At 43.3% G+C, this 6584-nt stretch overlaps 1 pseudogene; it reads right to left on the bottom strand.

The window, feature by feature from the left end:
* Window positions 1–2389: 2389 nt before the first annotated feature.
* LOC124723889 lies at window positions 2390–2572 on the bottom strand (annotated as a pseudogene).
* Between the last annotated feature and the right edge of the window lie 4012 nt (window positions 2573–6584).

The raw sequence follows: 6584 nt of genomic DNA, 5'->3' as shown, positions 1-6584 counted from the left end.
ATTTGGGGAAATCTTTCAATCTCCAACTTAATCCTATAAATGGGAGAATACTCTGTGACTCCCAACGACATAAGGAAAAATGGCCAATTGCAATAATAAATTCTGCACTTAGATCAAAGTGCTAAAGATGTGTAGTTAACCTTAGTGCAACGGTATAGGATGCTGTCTAATATACTTCGGTGTATATGTACGAGAATTTAATCATGAATGGACATACTGCACAGTCATATATCTGTATTCACAATCTACTACACAGTACTCACAAAGTAGAATACGAGTGGTTTAGTGATGATACAGAAATTGGGAAGCATGCTGCCGTATCATTGGCTGGCATTGAAATTACGAAAAAAGTGGTAAAATTGCTAAAACTGATCCCACTATCAACTGCAGTGCTTATCACAGTACATTATCCCATATCGATGGTGTCTTTCCCATCCCATATGTCCACTGGTACGCTGTTGATTACCACATAATGATTGATACCAATTGTCTGGGATGGAGAGAGTCTTGGTGGGAGGAACACCTTCCGGCGATGGCCAGCACTGAAACAGTGGTTGCATACACGGCTGCAATATGAGGAATCAGTGCTCTCGGTCTCTTTGATACTGTACACCGAGACATCTGCTACCCCATCACTGTCGAAGATGAGATTAAATGTCGAGGTCATCACCTTCAGACAGCTGTTTGGAAACACTCCACAATGCCGCTAATTCATCCAGTTTCCATATGTTATAATGTCTTTCATATTTTCGTCAATAAGAAACACCGTCTTTGGCTTTTATTTCAACCACCCTGTGTGTTGTGGGAGCAGCATAATTTACGCCATGTGATGTCCGGCTTTCTGTGAGAGCCAATGGATCGAAACTTGTTAATGTTGGTTTAGCTCCAGACAGAGACCTCCAAGTCATAGTGGAAAAACAAAATCTATGGATGTGTACACAGCTGTAGTCACACACTGCTTCGATGTGTTACAGCAAAAAACAGTGTATCAAACAGCTTATGGAACAACAACACAGGGACCCTCTCCTCGTGCTGATAGTCGATATGGTCTTCCTCTAATACATGCGACAAAACTTTACATAGGTCTGTATAAGTGACTCTGATCACTGGCCACCTGCTCCAATGGGCCAATACATGTATATTTAATAGCATCGCCACATATGCTGGAAGTTAGCACATAGACGGTATTTGTTTCCGATATATCGGAAGAGACAGATGCAGTAACATCTTACCGAGTTCTCCATTGGGTGACATTGGCAAAGTTTTTATAGTTTGTAGTGTTACTCCGCTGGATGTTATAAAAATGATGAGGAGAGAGAGAGAGAGAGAGAGAGAGAGAGAGAGAGAGAGAGAGAGAGAGAGAGAGACTGTGCTGCCAAGGAAGTGTTTGACACCACACCATTATATTGTCGTATATCTAATGTAGTAGTCATAAAGGCGGTCACGACATGTAGACCGTCATTTGATATCAACGAACTGTAGGTGTTATGCTCCTGAATTTCTTTGGGCAGTCTGTGTATACTTTTCATGATTGTGAATTTCCTTCTGTACAGTAGTGTGCTACTTTTCTCGTTGTGATAGCTCTCTACCTAGTCAGTGCTTTCGGAACATGATGGGATTTCGAGAGGATTAGTGGGGGGGGGGGGGGACATCTCTTACTCATGTAAATCATGTGGATTCAAATGCTATACATCCAAGATAGGAAGATTTATGAGAATACAGTAGGTAAGCAATACTCTGACGAAAGAAGAGTTTAAAGGTGAGGTCTATACAACTTCTTCTACATCTATATGCTTACTTCGCAAGCCATCGTGTGGTGTGTGGCACGGGGTATTCTTACCACTCCCTTACCTATTCCACCCGCAAAAAGAGCGAGGGAAAAAGACTGCGAACATGCATCCTTATGAACCCTAATTTCGGTGTCCTTACGCGAAATGTATGTTGGCAGCTGTAGAATCCTTCTGCAGTTAGTGTCAAATGTCATTTCTCAATAGTATTCCTCGAAAAGAACAGCGTCTTCCCTCCAGGGATTCCCCTTTCAGGTACCTGACGAGTGTAATCCGACTGCTGAAAAAAAATCACTGCCATGCAAAGTGACTCTCAGGACCCACATAATTAATTGCCCTATCAATCTATCAATGGCATCCCACCTGGCGACAGGAAGCGACGGCTAGGGTATCATGGATATGATTCGCGTGCTGAAGCAGTAATCAGGCGTTTTTATCGTTGTGGCGGTATCTTTTAACGAAATTTCTTCCACCTACACAGGGAGAGATGACCATTGTAATAAAATTAGCTGTGTTACCGAATTTATGAAGTGATACGTAGTATAAACCTGATATTTACAACTTCTCTGTGCTGTTACCTTAAGACACTTCGTATGCAGCCATGCGTTTGGTTACTTTAAGCGAGTATGAAAACGAGGAGGCATCTAGTGACAGAGGTTAAGCTTAACACTCCATCATGAGCCAAAAATGATTTTAATATTTTAGTCCTGTGATGCAGGACGTAACAGATATTAAGCTGAGTAGAACAGAATTTTTTACCTGATGAGAGAATACTTACAAGGGAACCTCCCCATCACACCCCTCTCAGATTTAGTTATAAGTTGGCACAGTGGATAGGCCTTGAAAAACTGAACACGGATCAATCGAGAAAACAGGAAGAAGGTGTGTGGAAGCCTGAAAAAAATAAGCAAAATATACAAACTGAGTAGTCCATGAGCAAGATACGCAACATCAAGGATAGTGTGAGCTCAGGAGCGCCGAGGTCGTTACCGTGAGCAGCTGCGGAACTAGAGGTCCTTGGTTCAAATCTTCCCTTGAGTGAAAAGTTTAATTTCTTTATTTTCGCAAAGTTATGATCTGTCCGTTCGTTTATTGATGTCTCTGTTCACTGTAATAAGTTTAGTGTCTGTATTTTGCGACCGCACCGCAAAACCGTGCGATTAGTAGACGAAAGGACGTGCCTCTCCAATGGGAACCGAAAACATTTGATCGCAAGGTCATAGGTCAACCGATTCCTCCACAGGAAAACACGTCTGATATATTCTATACGACACTGGTGACGGCATGTGCGTCACATGATAGGAATATGTTGTCGACCCACCTAACTTGTACACTTGGCGAATGGGTAAAAAGATTCTTCTACCTTGCCCGATTTAGGTTTTCTTGTGGATGTGATAATCACTCCCAAAAAAGTGATGATAACATAAGGGTGTATCACATAAACTGCAACAAATGAATGCAACAGTTTCACAGTCGCACGGTTTTCCCTGTGCTCTGTCAAAACATATGTTTTTAACGTTTTCAAATTTTTCCGTGTGTAGACCGTCAAATCCTGCATATGTCCAAGCAAATCTGAACATGTCCTGGAATTTTGGAGAGCTAAGTTGATTATGTGTGAGTGCCTGAACTTTGATAATTGACACACGATCACGTAAACAATACTGCTCTGTGTACCTGTGCAGCTTCGCAAAATAATTGTCTGAAAATAAAAAAAAATAAAATTTTCACTTGAGGGATGTCTTGAACCAGGGACCTCTCGTTCCGCCACTGCTCACGCTAACCACGGGACCACGGCGCTCCTGTGGGCACAGTATGGACTACTCAGTTTGTATATTTTGCTTTTTTTTTATAGTTCCACACAACTTCTTCCTGTTTTCTCGAGTGGTCTGTGTTCAGTTTTTCAAGGCCTATCCACTGTGCCAACTTATAACTAAATCTGAGGGGGGTGCGATGGGGAGGTTCTCTTGTTAGAGGAAATATTGCCTGTGCCATACTGTAACAGGATTTTCACAACAAGTAACGATACTTTAGCGATGTGAAAACGTGTGTATGCCCCGATTTTTTCTGTCTTTGAGAATGACTTTTACAACATGGAGAAATTTATATTTAGCGTGAGAAATTGTAGGTGCGTGGACAACAACATCAAATGGCTCTGAGCACTATGGGACTTAACATCTGAGGTCATCAGTCGACAACAACATCCCTGTCTTGTATTGGGTTCAAATGGCTCTGAGCACTATTAGACTTAACATTGGAGGTCATCAGTCCCCTAGAACTTAGAGCTACTTAAACCTAACTAACCTAAGGACATCATACACATCCATGCCCAAGGCAGAATTCGAAGATGCGACCGTAGCGGTCGCGTGGTTCCAGAGTGAAGCGCCTAGAACCGCTCGGCCACAACGGCCGGCTTGTATTGGGTGAAGTGGATTTTTTAAACTGTACTTTTTAATCTGGAAGGGGTCTATGTCGGGATGAAACTGGTTAGAACTGCTCTATACATTCAAGCTGCAGCTGTTAGTCTTGCAGTGCGCCTTGGATGGCTGCATGAGTGGTCACGAGCCTTCAGTGACCAGAAGTCATGGATTAACTTGGTGTATCATGTATGGTTAGGTTACATAGAATGCACCGACCTATCTGATCTTGCCTGCAGCAGCGGTGGCTGGCGAGGTAGCCAGTGTACTGGATGTGCAGCGATGGAAGCAGACTTGGGTGTTGCGTGAGAAGACTCAATGTGATGAGTGTTTGCGCTGGATGTTTATGCCCCCCCCCCCCCCCCCCCCCTCCTGTAAATAAATTCATTGGTTGACTGCTTGGTGACAGCCTCTCCAACCTCTGAGCATTCGATGTGGTGGGCATGTGGAGACTGGGGAATAGGCATGCCGCTGCCAGCATGGGTGGTGCGGGTGCAGGTCTCTCCCGGCTGGTACAGAAGGGGCTACCCGGCAGTCGGCAGATGGCGCGCGCTCTGCGATCGCGATTTTGTGTGATCGGCTAGATTTTTTTCACCTGATAGGTTTAGTGGAAACGTTGTGATGGAGAATGGTGTTTGTGTTGTCAAATGTTGGTGCATACAAGACCTCAGATATAGTTAGCACTACAACCTGTTTGTGGCGGAAATTCCATTACTTGATTTGCATAACGTTTGCCCGTGATACTCAGACTTTGAATGTATGTTTTATAATGAAAAAAGATCATCGTAAGGTGGAGGTGATTGTTTTAAGCGATCTATTTCACTCCTGTAAATTGTTAAAAAATTAATTTGATGTGGTAGTGCAAATGTACTATTTCGCTCTATTTTTGATATTGAAATTGCGTCAGCTCTCTCTTTGTTCCCAGCATTAGTCAATAGAAACACAGTATTCTGAGGAGAGATGGAAATCTCTGTGTGTTTGAAGACACAGACAAACAAACAGCAAGTAGGTTCTAGAGAGAAACAGAGACAGGAAGTGAGTCTGAAATTTCCCAATCAACAGATTACCCTCACTTGATGCCTTATTTGGGGCCACAAGATCAGAGGAGGCCGACATCCAGACCGTGGTCGGCAGTAGTTAGTATTGTGACCTGTAATTAGGACCTTGGGCAGCTTTTGACCCTTGCTGCAGCGCCTGGACGACAGACCCACGTGAGAGAGACCACAAACAGCGGCTCCCATACCACACTTCATTCCAGTCCTCGGTGCTTTCAGTTATTACGCTATGGGAAGTGGGTGTGGGGGGTGCAGATGTGAAATCTACCCAAATGGCAGAGTCCTGTCTCCTACAAAATCATTAAATAAAGAATATGCATCAATATATTATTGACATTGATTTGAATTTCGTGTTGTGGGATCCGTCCCCTCCAGCAGAGAATGACTCCCTTTTCCATCAGTTTTTTCTGGGATGGGTGGGGAGGGAGAAGGCGAGGGGTGGGGGAGAGTGGGACATCCTCTGGTGGTGGTATTGTGCACTAGTACAGTCGATCCCTGCATGTCAAGGTGTGCACACACACGAAATTTTTCCGACAAGACAACACCTCCAAACTGCATCAGTGTAATTACGTAATTAGGACATGTAGTTGCTGGATGTGAGCTGTTTCCGCCAAATAAAGAGATTCAACCCCTGAAAATGGAATTCTATAAATAAACAGCATATCCTCCACTATGTAATTAACATTGACTTCAATTTCGTTTCAAGAGATCCTTCCTTTCCAGCACAGACTGAGTCCTTTTCCCACCAATTTCCAGATGGGGGAGGGGAGTTGGGGTGAGGAATTTCGCAGAGGGAGAGAGCTCAATTAATTGGTTGATTTAATTAAGTAGTCAATTAATTTGGTATCAAAAGTGTGATTGCATCAGTGAGGGGGAAGGGAGAGGGGTTGGAGATTTCCCAGAGGAGTGGATGTAGAGGAGAGGGAGGGGGAGGGGTGAGGGGCTTCTCAGAAAGATGCATTATCTCCAGGGGATCATAAATCAATTAACAGAACAGTAGGTTAAGAGTAGAGGAAGGGGGTCATAAATCAATCAGGTTTGTTCCTGAATGTATGCTTTTCCCAGAATGTATGCAATTCGCACTAACAAAACGCCACAGCATCCCCTTTGCCCTACTACTATCGTTTTGTATATTTTTCCTGAGGTAGTAAGTGTGTATCATCTTTCCTTACCACTCTACAGATGTGATCTTCCACAATGGGTTCAAACTGAGATAATAACTGAACTATTTTTAAGAAATTACCATTATTATATTCGAACAACTTGCTGGTTGTACCCTGAAAAGCCAGACCACTTTTATCAAGCGTTTTAGTAATTGCTACGATTCT

Source organism: Schistocerca piceifrons, chromosome X (genome assembly GCF_021461385.2).
Source record: "Schistocerca piceifrons isolate TAMUIC-IGC-003096 chromosome X, iqSchPice1.1, whole genome shotgun sequence".
In the NCBI taxonomy this organism is placed as follows: Eukaryota; Metazoa; Arthropoda; class Insecta; order Orthoptera; family Acrididae; genus Schistocerca; species Schistocerca piceifrons.
Note: the sequence above shows the minus strand (reverse complement) of the source record. Positions and strands in the feature narration are given on the sequence as shown.